Source organism: Mus caroli, unplaced genomic scaffold, assembly GCF_978045245.1.
Source record: "Mus caroli unplaced genomic scaffold, Mus_caroli_1 scaffold_19, whole genome shotgun sequence".
Lineage (NCBI taxonomy): Eukaryota > Metazoa > Chordata > Mammalia > Rodentia > Muridae > Mus > Mus caroli.
The window spans coordinates 56,176,406-56,194,201 of record NW_028227274.1 but is presented as its reverse complement, the minus strand read 5'-3'; the positions used below and the strand labels follow the sequence as shown (position 1 = coordinate 56,194,201).

Genomic DNA, 17,796 nt, shown 5'->3' with positions numbered 1-17,796 from the left:
GCCTGCTTCCATCTTGACGCTTCAGACTTCCTGTTTGATCCTTTTTCCTATCCTAATTGATTATGAAACTCTCACCACACCTTGCATGTCCAGCAAGATCTCCTTTAGTCCTTGAGCAATAATCACGAGATTGCTTTGAATTCCATCAGACCTGGTCTTGAGGGACCTCTCCCAGGCTGGGTACCTCCTATCCCCCACTGCAAACTCTAGTTACAATCCCTCTTTCTCCCTCTGGCTTTTGTTGAAAACTTTAAGAGAGGATACATTGTAGCAAGTCTATAGTTCTAAAGCTCCCAAGTCTGATGCTACTGTTGCCTGCTGAAGAGACTGAAACAGAAAACAAGTTCTGAGCATGCTCAGTCACCCTGGGGGAACTAGTGGTTTTAGCAAAGCTTTCTTTGACTCTCCCTTTCTCTGATCTCTGTTAAGCTGTCTGCTTCTGTTGATGTCACACCCATTTGTGGGGTTCCACTAATTGCTCACTAATTACTTCATTGTTTCTCTAATGCCTTAGGGCATAAATTGTTCCACAGGCTGTTTCAATTAAATTCAGGCCCCTTTGTAGAAGAATTCTTTGAGACTACTCTTTGAAGTCCTTAGGGATCTTTTTCTGTGGGTTTTCTTCCAGATAACTAACTGAGCTGTGGTTCAGCTCATTGTCCCCATAAAGCTACCTGCATCCTCTTGCTTGCTTACCACCAAAATTTCCATGTTCAAAAGTATTCTTGTGTAATATTTTAAATATTTAAATAGTTTTTGTGAACTAAATCTATGAGTGCCTGTTCAGGATTGGAGCTAGAGACAGTCAGTGGTCTGCATCTCCTCAGCTTGCCTGTCCTCACTGGAAACCTCTCCCCTTTTCAGCATACCGCGACATTAGCAGTGTCTGCCCTAGTGTTCTTGGCCAGATGCACCCTGAGTAGCTATCCATTCCTTCAGAGCTCTAACCCATCTGTCCCTGAAAGTGAACCTCTGCAACACCAAGCTGAGGACACGAGTCATAGCCTGCCTTCCCCGGAAGACAAGACTCAGCCCTTAAAAGAAAAGGGAGAAGGGGTGATGTCTCGCTGTTCTTGCTTGTACTGGAACCTCGTCACCCTAAGCTGGCACATCAGTAGGAGGAAGGAGGGCGTGGCTCCCAGAGACACAGACTCTTGCTGTTACTGCAATGTTGTAGACTTTCTTGAATACATGTTAATTAGTCTGCTTTGTGCCCCTAGGACAATATTCCCAGACTTAAAATGACTGCTGTTTAAAGTCGTTTTATTGTTTACTGGGGACCAGGTTAGCAAATCTTCTATCATCTTTCTATAAATTTCTTTTATGTGTATGTAAGTGTATCTTTAAATTCATCAACTTCCTTTATGACATTTAATTAATCAAACCATCTCTTTATTTTTTTTAAATGTCATATATTTCCCCCTTTGATCGTTCTCCTGGGCCAGTTCACAATCTCACTTCATCTCTGTTGTGCTTCTTATCCATTCCTTAAAATCTGTTTCCAGCTTAGACTGAGTCTCAGCCGACACTGAACCTCAGGCCTCTCCACCTGCATCCCAGTTTCCAGTTCTTCTGTCTTTTTGAGTTTGGGTTTATTGAAGCATGACCTCCTAAGGGTTTATCCTCCCAACAGTCTCTATGTGAGAAATGAATAGTCATGAGCAGGACATGAAGATATATTCACTTGCAAGAAGACAGTAGGGAGCCAAGTTTAGTGTCCACATTCCTCATAACTTCTACATAATTGCATGTTTATAACTCTTGTGACTTTTTTTTTAATTTTGTGTAGTTCTACACTGTTTATGCAGACTACATCTGAGGTTACCTAAGAGTCCTTTTTATAAGTCAGGAAAGTTCCTTTCTCAGGGTTCTTATGTGGAAGGCGCTATGTCCCTATTGTAAAATGAGCTTATATATATTCAAGTTTAGGATTTTACATGTGTTTTAATTTTTTCCTGTGTGTTTAATCTTTTGCTATTTGCATTTATTGTAATAAAGTAAGTAATATTTACTATTTGAATTTTTTGCCTAAGAATACGGTGTTTCAGAGTTTATAAGGTACCTGTAGTACCGTAACAAAGTAAAACACTTATTCATTCTGCACTACTCACGCGTAAACAGCTAGTCACACACAAAAGAAAAGATACATTCTCCGGTGGAAATAAAGAGTTTTCTGATAAATTAGTCTGGAGAAATTTCAAATAATTGCATAGGAATTTTCACTCTGAGGGTGTCATTTAGTCTACGACCTCTGTTAATTGTGGTGGTCTAGGTCAGGGCTTCTGCTACCATTTCTACTCTCAATCTCTTTTCATTCAAGAAATGCTCCTGTGGCCATGGGTGCATGGGCATATAAACTGGTAATACAGAGAGTCTTTTTTTTCCCACATCAAATTAATATTAAATCCTAGCAATACATATGAATTAATACCAACTCTCCATAAATAATTTAAAAACCTGAATGATACATGTATATGTCCCATTACTCTTATAAAGTCAGTATCATGGATAATAAGTTATGAAGAAAAGTTTAAGACTTGTTTTTATTTTATGTGTACAAGTGATTTGCCTGCTTGTACTAAGTGCAGCATGTGGATGCCGTTCCCATGAAGCCCAGAAGAGGGCGACAGGCCTCCGTGGAACTCGAGTTGCTGACTGTTGTGACCCACTATGTGGGTGCTGGGAACTGAACCCAAGTCCTCTGCAAGAACAGCTCTTAACTGCTGATCCATGAATCTGGTTCCAGGGATTAAGTGATTCTTGGGCATACATAGAAATTTTTTTTGTGGAAATGGTGTACTTCATTGCTATTACATGAATAATTGGATATTGAGCTCAATAACTATTTGATCCCATCATACGTAGAGCAACTTCCATGCTTCTCAGAATTAACTCACATTTGAACACCACTCAGTATGTATAGAAAACAGCAGAAATAAGTGGGGAGCTGTTTCAGAAATTGTTAGAAACTCTATCCTAATCCTAAACCAAAACTAATGTAATGAATTTTTGTGAACCTCAAAGCCAACTACGCAGGCAGCAATTCTAAAAACCCTGACAGTCTAACGTAATGCAATCCAGTATACTAATAGACGCAGGCTGAGAGTGGCAGCTGGGAAACCTTCTGTCGGCATTTTCTATAATCAGGCCATCCTGTTGCTGTACCTTGGAGTGTACAGTGAAAACTGCAGTTTAAAAACATGGAGCAGAGCCAGCTTTAGCCCGGGTCCTTCAGGCAGTCATTGTGAGCATTGTGCTGCGTGTGCAAAGTGTGCATATGGTATGTTAACAAACACGACTGCAGGGAAGTTGTGTAGGGCCACATGGGCCATTGCTGGCAGAATGATCTCCTCAGATTTGTCACAGGTGTGGATTTGTATTCCTTTTGGACAATGTGTGTTCAGAACATTTTTACTATTGCCTGGTTTTGTTTGGTTTGGTTTGGTTTTTTGAAACTCCCACATTCAATAATATGACCCCATGTGGAGTTTCCACCCACAATCTGTGAGGCTGTGAGAACTGGCATACCAACCAGTTATAAGATTGCTATGCAGTTTACTTAGTCAGCAAAGGTTAATTTCAGTTTACCCAAATATCCAGGGGAGGCTGGTGGGAGCTTTGATGCTCATAGCAGCTCGTGGCTATGAAAAGGAAAAGGCTCACTCTCATACCCACCCGGTAGATACTGAAGCAGGGAGAGGAGACGAGGTGGCGTGGAAGCTAGCAGGACACTTCTGTTCATGCTTTATTGACTATAAATGTCATGTGCTATAGTTACACCTTTGTAAGGGACAAAGACTTGTTTCTTCCCGTGTGTCTGAAAAGGGGCAGGTTGTATTTGACAAGCTGCGATATGAACCAGTACAGGCCAGGAGAATGAAAGAGCCTGCCTGGCCTTTTTCTTTCTTTCTTTCTTTCTTTCTTTCTTTCTTTCTTTCTTTTTTTTTTTTTTTTTTTTTTTTTTTTGGTGGGATCTGGGCATTTTAAAGACCTGGCTATTTTAAGGACCTGACTGTTTTGAGAGTTGTAGAAACAAGGTGCTTGACAAAAGAGACTTCACCGGAAAGGCTTTAACTTTGGAAAGAGTGGAGTGTGTTTGAGAGATACAAGAGAAGGAAGAACCCGTCGTAACGGTTCAAAGCTGTGAGTTTAGGTTCCTAGTAGTAATCATTGCATGTTTGCCACTCGCCAGCAGAAATATTTTTCTGTTCTGCAGGTTTTGTTTATAGTGGTGGCACAGGGGTATGGAACTAAAATTCATGTTTCTTTTGAGGGATCTTAATTTAATGTCAAGTGTACTTGGTTTTAAAACCAACCATGATTTTTTTTCCTCTCCAATTTGACTTGTCTGGGACAACCCTTAGCAGAGAAAGAGGTCTTCGGATAAAAACTGTGGGCTAAGGGACTACAGCGTGGACAGCATAACGTTTTTGTTGTAATTGTTTAAATACCTGATCTCTGGTGATATATATGTATGTTATCTTGCAGCTAAGCAGAGAAATGTCTCTAAATAAGTCATATATATGAATTATAACTTTGATTCAGTCTCCCAGAATAAGATGATTAAGACAATTGTTTAAGACAATTCTGACAATTAAGACAATTGTTTAAGACAATTCTGTTCTTACCAAGGTAGGCTTGGTGTGAAACTTAGTAATTTAAAAACATGGTGTGCAGGGGCTAGGGAGATAGCTCAGTGGGCAAGGGGGCTCTCTGTGCAGTCGTCAGGATCTGAGTTTGATTCCTGGTACCCACTCAAAATGGGGGGGTGTATAGCCCTGGTGCCTGTATCCTCAGGATTGTAGAAGGCTGAGACAGGAGGACTGCTGTGACTTACTGCCTCCACTCAAGCTCCAGGTTCAGTGAGAGACTCCATATTAAAGGCATATGAAGCCAGGCGTGGTGGCGCACGCCTTTAATCCCAGCACTCGGGAGGCACAGGCAGGCAGATTTCTGAGTTCAAGGCCAGCCTGGTCTACAGAGTGAGTTCCAGAAAAGCCAGGGCTACACAGAAAAACCCTGTCTCGAAAAACCAAATAAATAAATAAATAAATAAATAATAATAATAAAGGCATATGATAGAGAGGATTCAGCGGGACTCCTAACTTCCTCCTCTGCATAGACACGTGCAAGTAGCCACATACATATACACATACACCACATATAGTATGCTATGCACATAAACACACAAAGAAAGAAAACTAAAGAAAGTGGCTTGTCGTTATTTTTGCCTTCCTCCTCTCTGTCCCTTCAATGACTACAGCTTTATTGATATAATCTTTTGTATTTTCTTTTCATTTCTAACTTTCCTTCCTTACTAAATGCAGTGACTGTTATGCATGCACAAGACATCTAAGCCTGCACTGAATCACTAGGGATCAAAGCCAGGGTTCTCCCATACACTTGCCAAATGTGCCGCCACTTGATATATGTCCCCAGCCAGTGTGATCTCTAGTCATTGACATTTTGGTAGTGCTAATGTTTGTATTCACAAAATATTTCGGTTTTTATTAAATCCCTTTATGGCTTCTGCTTAGAACGTAAGTGACACCTCATGTCCAGGCGTTCAGATATGTGGTGCTATATTTGAGTCATATATGTAGTCAGTACAGAACAATTCCAAAAACCTCTTCATTATCAAGGTCGCAACTGAGAGAGGACAATGTAGCTGAAAATAAATGTACTCAGACATGAGCAGGTCAAGCACAAGAAAGCAGTAATTCTACAGAAATCTACACCCACAACTCCAAAAAGCATGAGAAACAGGCTTCTCCGTTGAACAGTTTTAACCCTTTCCCCGCCCTTGCTCATTCATCTTCAGCAGGGTGTTAGGTAGCCCAGTCAGTTGCAAGCCTCCATTGTGGAAAACGTTGCAATTGCTTCACTTGAGTCAGACACTGCAAGATGGAAATGCAGTTATGGAGTCTCTTCTGGCAGCCAGACTTGTCTACTCTGTAAAGATTGTGATTTTGAAAAGTCTGTCTGCATACCTAAGTTCTCCCTGATGCTGTCACTTACGATGTTACAAAGCATCGATTCATAGGAAAATACTAACACTCTCTGGTCCACCCTGGACCCTGTGCATTTCTCGGAGCATGGAGCACTATTAGGCATTCAGAATCATTGTATTTTGTTGTTCTCAGACTTCTCTGCTCTAAGTATTTTGTTGAGGATTACACAGAAACTTTGTGGACATGAGCAGACGCTAAGCTTCCCAATGTCTGTAAAGGGAGTGCCTTTAAATGATCAGCACCTTCCAGCTTAAAACATCAGCCAGCCTCAAGCAGTTGACAAGACCTTCCCTCATTTCCAGCCTGAGTCAGTTGTCTCTGTGTCTCTTTGAAGGTTCCACAAAGTCATTTTACACGTATCAACCCAAAACCAGTGCCTCCCATCGGCTCCATTGTGCCTGTCTTTGGAAAGCTCATATCTGTCTTCCTGACAAATCAGTGTACCGGAGACAGAGAAGTATTTCATGATGGGGGATTCCAGCATGTGCAAAGACCTCTGTAAGGGTTAGGCCTCTTTAAATGGCATTAATGTTGGGTAGGACTCTTTAACCATCTTAACATTACAGGAGATGTGGAAAAGATTAGAATCTGGAATTGCAGTGGAGACTGGCACTAACATTACCATGGATGCTTAAACTTCTAAACGGTGGCACACTTGCAAAGGGTGGCTGCCACTGGTACATGCTGCTCCCTAGCTACAAAGTCAGAAAGAGGGAAGAAATATGGAGTGGGTTTTTAAGTTGTTAAATTAACATTTTAAACTTTTAGTAATTTCATCGTCCATAAGCTGCCAACATACTTCAGTTAGGGCTCTCAGTTGCCAGTCTACCAGAGGAAAAAACATAACCTATATAATTAAAAGAGGAAGCAGAGGACTGCTGGGTAAGTGTATTGAGTGTGCCATGGGACACGACTTGCAGGAAGGGTGGAGAAAGGGGCCTGGGGAAGGTAGACAGGAAACCACCCAGGTTCTTTCTCTGGCCTTTGCCGCCTCCTCTTGTGCTGAGGAAACTATGTGACTTTGCATGGTGCTCCCACCAAGAACGACACCATGAAAATCTCTCCCAAATGAAAAGAAAGTTTGAACCTAGTATAAGTTAAATATAGCTACATTTTTTTCTCTATAGTTCATGTTATATTTTGAGTGTGAGTTTTGGGTGCTCTGTGAATCTATAAGAGATCATCTTAAGAATGAAAGTATATTGCAAAAATGGAACAATTCAACCAACCTTAGCTGTTCGAATTTTTTTTTTTGCTCCGAATTAGTTAGAGTTGTTTTTATGCATAACATTTGATTTTGCTCCTCAAAGGAATGATCAATTTAGGAAGCCCGTCTCATAGGTCTTAAAATTTCTTGACTGTATATCAAGCAAAGTTGTCTGTGATTACCTGAGAACTGGGATAATTTTCCTAATGACTAGAAGGAAAATATACACGGGTCTTATATACCAAAAGTGAAAATGTGGAGTGTGTGATTCTGAGCTCAAAGAAGATATTTTTCCAATAATAATTTAGAGGTGGATGATAATACTAAATAAGGAGAGAAGGTGACAAATGATTGAAAAGAAAGACAATAGAGGGTAGGTTATGGATAAATGATAAATGATTGGCAGAAAACAGATGCATAGATATATAGATGATACATTGATTGGTGATATTTAGATTGACTGATAGATAAATAAATTACAATATAATATAATTATTACAATATAATAAAAATCACACTCTTCTCAATTTTGAGAATAGAAGTATGCACATAAGCAAACAAAAGCCCGAAGAGTTTTTATATTGAGCTACATGTAAATGGATTGACTATGAGATGTTTCATATACCTGCAATGTTAGTGACATTTGGAAACATGGATGTCCAAGTAGGTTTTCTTTGATGTCATCACAGGTAGGGTCAGCTTTCAGTGGCTCAAAGCCACTGAGACCCAAGGGAAGCCAGAGAGTCCACAGAGACTTCATCTGAACAGATAACCTTAGGACTAATCAGGAAACCATAACTGAGCCTCTGTCCAGGTCAGATCAGCACTGCTGGGAGCAAGAGTGAGAGTTGGCAACCAAGAGTGCTCTCTGTGGCAGCCCAGGGACACCGAGGGACACCAACAGGATCTCTGCTTTTGTCTTTGCCCATTGTACTTTTAGGTGAGGTGAAAAGGGAGCGCCCTCTTTTCCCTGCCAAACTTTTTTATGGACCTGGTATTTCTCTCTGCAAAATAATTTATTCCTCGTTGCATAGTACCGTTTTTCAGACTGCAAATCCTGGCTCTGGTTCCAAACAGAACTTTGAAAAAGAGGGAGCTTGAGTAATAGGCTCAGAAGTGTATTATTTCTTGGGAAGATCCACTTACCCATTTAAGTGGTTTCCCATGGCTTTCACAAGCAAGAACACTTTATCCACATATAATTAGGAGGCTCGAAGCCACAGTAAGTTTTACGTAGACTTTTCTGCCTCCTTCCTGCTTCACCTTACAAACTTTTCTGTCGTGGCATGAAGTGTTTTGCAAATAAGAGTAGCCCAAGATGTTAGATTATTAATAGCCATAATGATAAGGACAGGAACCAGGCAGTGTGCATTTATTGAAAGGCAGACACTGAGCTCAGCACTCAAGGTGTGTCCTTACACGCACATGTTCAGAGAGAGCACCTGCTCTGTGTAAGTTCTCCTGTTTTTTGAGGTTCGTTTTACAAACACAGAGACAGAGGTAAGCGAACTCATTGAATATGCGATGTTTCCGAATGACTGGACTGTTAATGACACTTGGAAACGTGGACACCCAACTAGATTTTCTTCTAGGTTAATCACTACCGTTCATCGGCCACTGGTGAGGCTGGCTCTCAGATCACAAGCAAGTTGGTGGTGAAGGCTTGGGTTCCTGAACTGGCAGAGTGCCCCTCCCCCACCCCCAGCCATTGAACTTGGTGCTTCTGTACAGAGCAGTAGAATGTGATACCTTGCTTATCAGAGTTACAGAGAAGCAACTAAATGACTAGACAATCTCGGTACCATTTGCAGTAACCATAAATGCCTTACCATATTGCACTCATGAGCAATTGCACACACACACCAACATACATGATCTCCTGTGCCCTGCATTGCTTGCTTAGCAATGTAGGAATCACATTTTAGGCCTGAGATGTGAGCTTTGGCAGATAGAAGAACAGCACCATGAAGACAGAAGGGCCTCGGAGCTATAATCTCCTATTAAACACTGTCAGCGCTGTTAGCTGTCGTAGTATGGGATCTGCTGCAGAAAGCTTGTATGTCACAGCATGGCCCAGGTTCTGACGTTCTTCGTGATAGTTACAGCAGCAGTGATGTCATCTGGAGGAGAGCCAGTCACACAAAAGGTATCTTTTCACTAAATCTGTTTCAGGCAGCCTTGTTTAAGGCTATGACAGAGGCTCGCATAGTGCAAGATAAGTGTTTGCCAAAGTGTGTTTCACCCGACACTGGTCTTCAGGAATGCTCCTGTGTAAAACTTCTTTATGAGCAAATAAATTTTGAAGACTTGCCTACTTATAGCCTCCTCTTGGCAGTTAATATGTACCTGAGTACATTAAGCACTCCCAAAGGTTGTAGCGTCATATCTACAAAGGAACCCGTTTTCTCGAATTCTGATATATTTTCTGATGTTTGACCACAGAATCCTTTTTTAACAAAATATTCCTAATGTTTTGTGTAACTGGCCTGACACTGACCACATGTGAGAAATGCTGAGTTACACTTTGCTCTGAATTCCATGCACGTGTGTTTGGTCATGAATGTCATGAATCATATCAAAGACAAGCTTGGCACCTCAGGGACATAGCTTGTAGGTATCCAGGTTCCATTTTCTATTGGATATGGCAGGAGAATGAGCTAGGAGGTCCAGGCTCTCATCTTAAATTCTTCTGATGAGACTAGTTACTGCAATTTTGCAGCCTTGTTTCCCCATCTGTTGGTCCATAATCAAACCCCTTCATTTCTACCATGTTCCATCTCTAAAGGCTGTAGAAAATTATTCAAATTTAAGTAATCTGTTACAGTGCTTAAAATGCTTTCTATGTTCCATCTCGTTTGGTCTAAAACTTTTGGGGAGGTGAGCAACAGAGCCTGCAGATACCCGCCTAACACTTCGGATTCAAGGGAGACTTTACTGGGCAGTTCCACGTTATCTTCTGTAGATAGTGTGTCTGGCTGCTGGGGCACTTGACTAGCATTTTCTGTCATCCATCTAAGCACCGTCACCACAGCCTCTTTCAGCACTGAAGCAGCACTTCTTTACCCTCTGCCCATGAAGAGACCAGCAGCAAAGCTGCTGATAAGGATGTGAGCGAGCTGTGCTGTCACACTGTGGAGTCGCTGCTGAAAGAGAACATCCGTCGTTGAGAATGATGTAATAGGAACAGGAATGGAAACGGCTATACCCAGGCAATGGTTCAGAAGTCTGAGCGAGACACAGTGGCTCCTGAGATGCAGATCAAAGGGCCCAGCGGAGCATTCAGTAAGCTAAGCTAATTTATCGACAGAATAAAGACCTTATCGTCTTAAAATATGGGATGGATTAGATGGACACAAAAATGTAGTTAGTACAAAGCAAGATGTATTGGTCGAGCGTGGAGCAAACTCTGCCGTGATAATCAAAGATGCTGAGAAATAGAAGAAGGACCGTGATGACCGAGGATATGGATTTGGGGATGGAGACATGGCTCAGACAGTGAAGTACTCACTGTGTAATCATGAAGACCTAGGTTGGATTGGCAGCATCTACATAAAAAAGCCAGACACAGGGGCAGGTGACAGTCCTCCCAGAGCTGAGGCAGTAGAGGCAGGAGGTCCCTGGCTAGCCAATCTAATGGAATCATAGAAGGAGATAGCTCTTTCACGGCTGTTCCTATTACACCATTCTCCCTGGTTCAGGGCGAGACTGTCAGGGAGAGTGTTTGAGAAAGACACCCAACACTGATTTCAGGGCTCCACGTGCATGCACATACATGAACATGTACACATAAGATTTTGGGAAAGGGGCAGGATTTGCTGTTAGATGCAGTCACTGATTCAAACCTGCCTCACTTAGGTACCAACTATGCCACTTTGGGCAATTCTGCTTAACCCATGTAAAATCCCTAAAGGAGTGAGACATGCCACCAAATAAGACTGTCACACAGATTAAACATTGTTGTGCCCATGACCTACACACACTTCAATACTTGGCACAGGTGTATTCTCTGTCTTCTTGCATCTTTCTCCACGTGCCCCCATTTTCTTCCACTCACAGGGCAATGCCAAAGAATTGTCAAAGAGCTACTAAATTATTCCTTAGATAGATTTTTGATGATGACCAGCATGTAAGTCCAAAATATTATTGTGTTTTGTTGCACTTACCATCTGTCTGTCTGTCTGTCTGTATGAATGTCCATCTATCTATTTATTGCTTTTTCACGACAGGGTTTCTATCTGAATCTGCGTATCTTCAGACACATAACCCTTGCTAGAGCTATCGCCTTAGTACCGAGAGCTGTTTCATTTCCGTTTCTCTGTGGTCTTGGGAGATAGCCGCAGCGGCATGTATAGATAGAGCATTCTCTATCTGGGATGATGTAAATACTGGTGCTGTCTGGTTTGGTAGCCACTAACCACCGTGCGGCCTCTGAGCCCTCCACATGTGGCAAGAGTGACTGAAGAACTGAATGTTTGTTTTATGTCGCTCATGCTGTAAGCTGAAATTGAGGAAGCCACATGTAGCTGCTGGCTGCTTCTTTCAGCCACACAGCTACGCGGGCTGGCAAACCCCGGGGCTGAGCAGTGTTAGAGCTGGGTGCACTTTGCTTCCTTAAAATGATCAATTTCATGTCATCAATTCTCTAGTTGGGACAAAAAAAAAAGTCCCTTTGTAAGCAGCACGGGGTGCTCTTTTCATAGGCGGGACACTTCAGCTCTTTTGCCTAAAACTCTTTACAACTTTCAGTTGGCAACTTTCAGTTTCACCTGCTGTCAAATTAAAGGCACAACATTTAGTTAGAAAGCTCGGGAATCCAATCATTCCAATAATTGCATGGCCATAACCAAAAATTTTTATCAAAATCAATTAGTCAGATGAAGGCAAGAATTTATTTCACTTTTCTTTTTTTAAATTTTAATTTAATTTTATTTTTTATTAGATATTTTCTTTATTTACATTTCAAATGTTATCCCCTTTCCTAATTTCCCCTCTGAAAATACCCTATACCCTCCCCTCCCCCTGCTCCCCAACCCACCCACTCCCATTCCTGCCCCTGACATCCCTATACTGGGGCATATGATCTTCACAAGACCAAGGGCCTCTCCTCCCATTGATGATCAACTAGGCCATCCTCTGCTACTTATACAGCAAGAGCCACAAGTTCTACCATGTGTTTTCTTTGGTAGGTGGTATAGTTCCAAGGAGCTCTGGGGGTACTGGTCAGTTCATATTGATGTTCCTCCTATGGGGCTTCATTGGTCACTTATTTTATTTTTGAAAGACTCTTTGTTTCTAGAAGTTTTTGCTTTTCTTTATATTTCACTGTGTCTTTCAATATAAAAATCAGATCTTATCTCAATTCAATTTTAACTTTTAATTTCATAATAATCTTATACCAGTTGTCTTAGTTAGGGTTTTGCTACTGTGAACAGACACCATGACCAAGGCAAGTCTTATAAAAACAACATTTAATTGGGGCTGGCTTACAGGTTCAGAGGTTCAGTCCATTATCATCAAGGTGGGAGCATGGCAGCATCCAGGCAGGCATGGTGCAGGAGGGGCTGAGAGTTCTATGTCTTCATCCAAAGGCAGCTAGTGGAAGACTGACTCCTAGGCAACTAGGGTGAGGATCTTAAGGCCACACCCACAGTGACACACCTACTCCAACCAGGTCACACCTCCAAATGGTGCCAGGAATATACAAACCATCACACCAGTCAATGCTCTCTCTCTCTCTCTCTCTCTCTCTCTCTCTCTGTGTGTGTGTGTGTCTGTGTGTGTGTGTGTGTGTGTGTGTGTGTGTGTATGTGTGTGTGTGTGTGTATGTGTGTGTGTGTGTGTGTGTGTGTGTGTGTGTGTGTGTGTGCGCGCGCACGCTGGAGTAAGGAAACCTGGGCTGTACTTTGTCTGTTCAGGGAATCTTAATGCCTCTAGCATGATGTTGCTCTGCGGATCACGTGTCAGGCAGTTAATCAGGTTCGGAGGGGAAGAGTGGGATATTTTAGGCTTGCCTGACTTAGCAGCAGTGGTAGTTCATGCCACTCAGGAGCCATTGATGTGACAGAGCTGAGTTACATCAACAGTGTACTGTTGTACAAAGTATCCCTCAGCAAATTTTGTGGAAATTTTTATTTGTTTCCACCAGAATCCAGTCTTAAGGACCTTATTGTGTTTGAGTCAAGGGACACATAAGATCTGCACAAGTGCCACATTTTTATTGGTTTTAGTCTCCCTTGAATATGCATAAATATTTTGTGAGCATATATCTTTTTTTTCCCTGAAAGATACTCAGGACTACTTTGCTTTACATTTTTCTTAGAGCCCATAAAGAATGTCTGTTGTTAGTCAGAGCTGTGAGCGAGCTTCTTTTCACATTCTTTCTTTCTATCTCTATTTCCCCCTCATTAACTCAGGTCAAAATACCTTTTTGTCTCTTCAAACCTTTATTTCAAAAGTGGCTTTAATCCTCTGCTTAATCCTATTTAGCTTTTGATCTACATCACTTTGGGGGGTTGTTCTTTTAGTAAGTTAATTGATTTTACTTAGGAGCGCACACTTCAAGTACCTAGGCCATGAATCTTAGGAGCGCGTCTTTGACAGCCTTCATCCTTACGGAGAGTTACAGCCATGACAGGAATTTTGTTTGTTCCATTGGCCAGCATCTAATGATCATTCTCTCTCCCCATCACTAATGCATCCTTTGATGTTAGTATCAAAAAAAAAAAAAAAAAGCAGTCCTTCTCTGCCAAGTACACATCCCCTCCGATGTATTAAATAATGTCTATCTTAGAGATACAATGCGCTACAGCTGTGCTCACTAAAGTTGCTACTCATCTAACACAGAAGCAAATCTTCAGTGTAGACCTCAGGCACCAAGGGGTCATGGCCCCTGATGTCAGGGATCAAGTGGAGACTTAATCTTTGGGGAACAATCAAAATGAGAGTAAGACATCTAATTATTTGTATAAATATTATTTATCTTAAACTCATGTCCATATACATACATTTTGCAACATTGGCCATTTGTAAGTTCAGGAACATGGACTACACTCACACTGAGGCACACACACTCTTATGCAGTCTCTCTCCCCACCCATTTGTAGAACCCTTTTGATTTCGTTAAGCTGACATCTCCTTGCCACTTAGACACTAGCTTCCCACCCACATCTCCCTGCTCCTCCAGACAACCACTGACATTATTGCCATTTTGATAAATTCAGTTATTCTGGTCATCTCATGTGAGTGAGGTCACATGGCTTCCGTCCTCTTGTGACTGACTTACTTCAGTCCACGTGCCTGTGCCTCCCCCATTTTGGTGAGGGGAATGATACTCCATTGTAAGGACTTAGCACATTTTACTATTCATTCATCTGTCACTGGGTGGGCCCTACCACTTGATCATTGCAAATGCTGCTAGCTGGAGCATGAGTATACTGAATGATAAATATTGAGTGTTGAAATATTAACAAACATGTTTTAGTAGCCATTTTAAGAGAACTTCAAGTAATCTTCGGTTTTTTCTTATACTATAGCTGGAACACTACACTACTCTATCGGCTGCTTGTCATATTACAGGTTTGTCACATATACATGTCTGATGCCCTCCGTAAGTGACTCAGCTGTTTACCTTAAAAGCCCACCTAGCACTCAGGACTTACAAGCTGATAGACTCAAAGCTATACATATTAATGTACAAACATAAAAACTTAAAAACACATGGAGTTCACCTACCACTTATACTCAGGATCTTGTGCAACAATGAATCTCTCTGTTCGTCACTGTTCACTATCCAGAGAGTCTTGTCTGAGTAAACCCAAGAGTGGGCATGGGGACGCAGGGCAGTCTGATGCTATATCAATCTAGATAAATAGCAGTATTCAGTTCTCCCTTAGGGCCTATGATCCCCCTTGCTATGGGGTGTTCTAGATCAAAGTTTCTATTGCAAGGTTTGTGTTTTCTTTTGTGGAGCAGTCTCCAATCCAAGGAGAAAGCAGATGGTTCCCCCCATGCCCAGAGTTCCCCTAGGACACACCTTACTTACATAAGTGGTTCTTGTAGGGTCGTACTATTCACAGATAAGTTAGACCATTGATCCCTCTTCTCCCTCAGCAGCCTGCATAGCATCTTCTGGCACGATGAAAGCTAGCAGGAAGGGAGGACATTTCCAGCTCAGTCCTAGTTGTTTTCTGCATATCACACATCCAAGATGGATAGTGTCTTTAGTAGTAGGCTCTTCTCATCTACCTCTGGTAGGCAAGCAAAAAGAATGGCAAGAACTTGTATTGTTTTGGAGACCTGAGGGTGCCTCCCTGACTCCCAATTCAGAGGTACCAGACCTGTATCACTGGGGCTTTAATAACTCATAGCTTCTGCAAACAGCTTTTTCTGGCTGTATCAGGTAGCTCCTGTTAAAGTCTCTTTTTAAAATATATATGTAAATTTTAAAATGTGGTTATGAGATACTAGGTATGTTTATGGCTCTCTCTCTCTCTCTCTCACAGCCAATGTGTTTTGATTAATCCCCTCCCTCATCTCATCTGCATGTCTTCTCTCATGATACAAGCTTGCATTTCAGCATCCTAGCCCCCCTCCATCATGTTCTAGAGTGTTTTCAAACCTCACTCTTCTGAGGATAACTCCCATATACAGGTTCAAGCCTATGATGTCATTTATTCATATGAATTGTCCTGAAGATGCAAATTATTAGTGACACGGTGCTCAGAGAGCAGTTGTCTAGGATTTGGCTGATAATAGTCATAACGAGTCTTGGGGAAGTAGTAATCATGTTCCAGAACTGCACTGTGGTAAATAGTTCCTCATTTCAATTAATGTAGCATAAGTCATCTAATTGTGTATTTCAGACAGATAGAATTATGACATGTAATCTATACCTTAATTAAGTTGTTTGGAGAGGAAAGAAATGCAAGGGTCTGACAATTATTTTATGAGTTTGCTAATTGCCCAAATGTGCAAAAGCATGAGATAAAGAGCCAGGCAGATGGTTCAGCCTGCTACTCCAAGCTGAAAGCCTGCTGGCAGAGGAAAGTATACATAGTAGCAGGGGTGGGGGGAGGGAGAAGGAGGAAACTTATTGTTGCGAAGGGAGCCTAAGGTTGCCTGCGTTTTTACATTCCACTAGGAAGGCTGATTGCAAAGGACACAGTGCTACTTGTATCCACTAACAATATGTTAAGATGCTTACATTTTGAGAAGGTGCTGTGCTTAGATAGAGGGATGAGTCTCCTGGCCCATTGGTTTGCTTGAGGGTGGGTTAGAGGAAAGCACCACAGGCCTCTTTCCTGGGAATCTGAAAACCCTAAAGAATTTGGAGATACATATTTATCCATGCATCTCGAGAAGTCATAATTTCACTGCTGTTTGGTAAGAAATGGAGTTTTGCTACATGTCCAGAACGTGATATAATTGAAAACCACAAATCCAATATTTAAAATGGCAAAATATGGGTTTTATGAAGGCTTTAAAAAGTTATGACCTGGCAAATGCTTATTCATAAGGCCGGTATATCTTCCCATATACACAAAAGGATTTTCTTCAAGAATGTACTTTGCAGCCAGTCCATCTGCTGTTCTCATGAAGGATTAAAATGAGCTATTTTTGTGGAAGTTAATCTGCAAGCGTATAAAAACCTTAATCCAGCTTGTGCCAAAATACCTGCTCGAGATTTTGTTTCATTATGTTGACTTTAATTATCTTCGTGTTAGCTCTCAAAGTGTACTGAACTTTCAAAATATCCATTTCTTATTTGCAAAGAAGCTGCATTTCTCACTAAACACTTCTGCATGTGGTTTTAAGCTTCGTTTGATCATTTTCAGCCTTTATATGCTAGATAATGTTATACGTGTCGTTCTGAATGTTATTTTGTCGGAGTTTGATTTTCACAGTAGAAGTTTTCTCATAAAAACCACACCACTCATCTTTGCAATGAAGTCCCGAGACATCTTGTATTCCCCAAGGGTTAGTCAACGATGAGATACAGTCTTCCTGGAAAGAGAACTCTTTTGTATGTGTCCCTCTTCCATGTTCAAGGCCAATGGGAGTCATTACATTAGTCTGACACTAGGAGACGGACTTTCCCCCTGTTCCTCACATCTTATGAATCAGCATCAGTAACACTCAAAGGCTGTCTTGCTGGTGATTCAGTTCTGTCTACAAGAATGTTTACTGGATGCCTAGAGTGTTTATCGAAGTAAATTGACAACATGAAGAAAATAGGCTAGAAATACCCAGAGCCAGCCTTTGAGTCGCCTGTAGTCTGATTCAGCCCTCAAGCTTTGAAGTGCATGTGGAGTTCTTGAACATATCATTAAATACACTGAGTCTGGATCAGGGAGTCTTAAGGGTGGGCTATGAAGTCACACCAAGATAGCTTGGTCTTGGACCTTACACTTTGATGTGTAGGGATGACATGGAAAGTCCTCATATGTGTTGGGGCCTTATAGGAAGGTCATAGGAGTGCTGCACATCACGCAGTTGTCATTTATTCAGTCTTTGCTCATCAACTATAGCAGAGCAAGACAATGGTCATTTGATAGAGAGCAAAGAGGATATAATGTCCAC

The 17,796-nt window shown here is 41.6% G+C and overlaps 1 protein-coding gene across 1 annotated transcript in view; it reads left to right on the top strand.

The window, feature by feature from the left end:
- Fbn2 (fibrillin 2) overlaps nucleotides 1-17,796 on the top strand; it is a 198,052-nt gene that overhangs the window by 33,816 nt on the left and 146,440 nt on the right. The window lies entirely within an intron of this gene.